This window comes from Octopus bimaculoides, chromosome 11, assembly GCF_046866305.1.
Source record: "Octopus bimaculoides isolate indiv1 chromosome 11, ASM4686630v1, whole genome shotgun sequence".
In the NCBI taxonomy this organism is placed as follows: domain Eukaryota; kingdom Metazoa; phylum Mollusca; class Cephalopoda; order Octopoda; family Octopodidae; genus Octopus; species Octopus bimaculoides.
The window spans coordinates 24,841,669-24,845,403 of record NC_142938.1 but is presented as its reverse complement, the minus strand read 5'-3'; positions in this window follow the sequence as shown (position 1 = coordinate 24,845,403).

Genomic DNA, 3,735 nt, shown 5'->3' with positions numbered 1-3,735 from the left:
GAAACCACAGAAGTTGGCAGAGATTGTAATATATTGGAAACTTTGACAGTGAAATAAAAGTGAGGGAATTGTCTCTTTTCAAATGAAATAAAAGTGATACAAACCTGTTGTAACAATAAAATGAAAATTGTAAAATATGATTTTTTTTGCTTGTTTTTGTAAAATGCTTTGGATATATTCTATTAATATGTAATAATAAACTAAAATATACAAGATAATAAATATACAAGATAATAAATATACAAGATAATAAACTAAAATATACAAGATAATAAATATAAAAGATAATAAACTAAAATATACAAGATAATACTGTCAAAGACATTAAACAAATTATGTAAACCATTTCTGCCAGTCTGTACAAGATAGCCAATACAACAACACTTTCTCTAAAATAGCAATTTCCCCATCTCATAGAGCTTATGTGTTGGCGAGTGGCACTTGACAGCAAACAATATGTTGTTATAGACCAGGTCAGTATTGGCACAGAAGCACAGTTAACTGTTTTTAACAGTTGCAGGATATCCAGGCCTTGGGTCATCTTCAAGACTCTCCCTTCCCCTCCTTAATTCAGCTGCCCACTTTTGCACTGCTGATAAAGCTGGAGTGTCATTCCCTCAGCATGAATGTTCTTGGGGGCAAAACCCTTTTTCTGCAGCTACTTCATAACACCGCAATGCCAAATTTTGTCCATTTTCAAGAAAAGTCACTACTAGTTACTTCTGGCGTCTTCTTTGAACAGTCAGATGTCAGTTTACCTGGGAAGAAACAATGCAGTCATTAATAAGATTTGAAATTAATGCATGCAAGATTTCACAGCTTTAGCATCATTCCTTCATAGTCAGCCTCCGAACCTTTTCAGCCCATCCTCATATATGGCTGTGATTGCTGGAGCCTGAAGCCTACCCTGCGCAAGTCTCTAGTTGAGTACTACTACGAGTACACCACAATATTGTGTCTAGTCATTAATATCAAAAAGAATGTGCACATTAACAAGCTTCAGTACAGAAGTTTAGTAAAGGAAACAACTGTTAGAAGAAATTAGATCAATTGGTCATTGCCAGAGAAACCCCAGAAATCTCCCAACCCAACCAACAGGATGGTGCTGTAGGCATTAACGCATGGTCATTGAAGGAAATCAAACTACAGTATGTAGATGTTAACTAGATAGACTATTGTACTTAGATGTTGACAAGATAGACAGAAGTTCTGGAACGTTGATTTGATATTTATTACATATCTTCTTACTAACAAATTTACATTCTCCAATACTGTCCACTTACTCCAATAATCTCCCTTTTCTCTCTTTCTGTTTTGTTTTGTCTATCTCTTGTTATCTATTCTATCTGTTTCTCTCTACTTATTGCTCTCCTCCCCCTCCCCTCTTTCTCCTCCTTCTTTTTCTTCTTCTTCTTCTCACTCTTACAATATTTCCTTCTCTCTCCCTCTCTCTCTCTTCCTCTCTCCTTTCTCTGCTCTCTCTCTCACTCTTCCTCTCTCTTCCCACTCTCTGCCCTCTCTCCATATTCTTTTCTTCTCTCTTTCTCACACATTGTTTCCTTGTTTTACATCTATTTCTCACCTTCTCTCTCTCTCTCTCTCCCTCTCCATCTCTCTCTCTCACACACACACACACACACACTCACTCACATACACACCTATGTTTACTGTGCTCTATACTATCCATATTCTGATATGAGAACAGGTAAACAAACAATATGCAGAAACTATGTGAATGATTCTCCTGTTTACCAAGATATAAAATTCCAGACTCCAACAGGGATAGTCAACTGTCTCTGCCATGAGAAAAAAATGAAAAGACATTGGTGAGATTTAATAAAATTCACAGAATACTATTATATTAGACAACGACAACAGTAATATTAATGATAGCAGCAACCACAAAGCATGTCCTTGGAAATACTTATAAACATCTTTAAAGAAATTTGAGAAAAACCTACTTTACCAGTTTCTCTAATGTCAAGAGATTCACAAAAGAGGAAAAGCCAATTTGGCTTTCTTTCCTCTACCCCATTTTTTCCCGCAAGACCGTGTAGTTAAGAAGCTCACTTAGCACCTATGTGGTGGTTTTGGGTTCAGTCCCACTGCAAAGCAAAGTATTTTGGGCCAGTGTCTTGTGGTATACCCTTGGACTGACTAATGCCTCGTGAGTAGATTTTGTAGACAGAAATTGTATGAAAGTCTGTTGTGTATAATTGTGTTATCTATCATGGTGCTGTTAACTAGGTTAGCCAGTCCTTCTTTTGGATTCACATGGGAGTGACCCAACCTTCCCTCTATTCCTTCTCCACATTTAATAACCTTTCATACTAGCTCTTCCATGCCTTTCTTTCCAGGATCACTTAGAGCAAACATACCATCATCTGTCTGTACACACCTCTCTCCTACAACATCTTGATTCTCTCTAACATAGCGTCTGGCAATCTGAAACACCTCAAATCTCTGATTTTCATGTTGTCCTCCTTTCTGCTTCTGTCCTAACTAAATAAACATGATGCCTATCTTCTCTTTTAGCTATCTGATATGGTTTTTTGCTACCCCAGCTTTTCCACTCTTTCTAAGTCCGTCTCTTCTCTTTTATATCCCTGTTGACCTGGTCCTTCCATTGAATCCTCATGACTGCACGAAGTTTGTGCTATTGGAAATGTTCAATTTTCTTTAAGTCTCATTGATACAGCACCTATGTCTCACAGATGTAGAGGAGGCTGGAAATGATGATGGCTCAAAATACCATGATTTTCTTCAGGATGATGAAGTTATAGTTTAAGAAGAATTGTTTTGAGAGTCTTTCAAAAGCAGTATAGGCTATACTGATCTTATTCTTGGTGTCTTTCTGAAAAGTGCAATTGCTGGACAGGTAGCTTCCAAGGTATGGGAAAGCCTCCATAGTTTCCAAGACAGTGCTACATAGCCTTATGTCACTGGTGTCAGAGGAGGTTGACCAGGGGCTCCCTGTGCAAGGATCTTCATCTTCGTTATGCTTGTAGCCAAACCAAAGTAGTTATACAAATTTTCAAAGAAGTTCACATGGAAGAAGGAAAGTCTGCCTAATATGGACCCAACAGAGGGACCAGCTATCTGAATAGATGGTAACTTGATAGATATCCTAACAGACAGTAGCTTGGTAGATAAAGCTATGAAGGATACAAAGACAGGGAAAGCCCCTGGCTAATCAGGAATCACTGCTGAGAAGCTTAAAATATCCGGTAGAATGGGATATGATCTAGTCACCTGTACAGTTAATTAGGTTGTTCACAAGAGAGCCATACCCAGTGACTGGTGTAGCAGCATTATAGTCAATTGCTACAAAGGTAAAGGTGATGCCTTAGACAGAAATAATTACAGAGATATCAAATTGCTGGACCAGGCAGCGAAAATTACAGAGAGTTTCATAGCTCAACTAAATAGGAAGAGAGTTAGTCTAGATGAGATGCAGTTTGATTTTGGGCCAGGAAGAAACACTATCGATATTCTGGCTGAAGCAGCTGTAGGAGTATTAAACCAAAAAAAAGAAAAAAACCTCTGTATTTGGCTTTTGTTGACATGGTGAAAGCCTTTGACAGGGTCCCCTGCTCCCCTATTAGGTAGTCAATGCAGAAGATAGGGATAGATGAGTGATTGGTGAGAGCCATACAAGTCATGTACAGGAAAGGTGTCAGTAAGGTGAAAGTCAGTAATGAGTAAAGCAATGAATTCAGTGTACAGGTAGGAGTT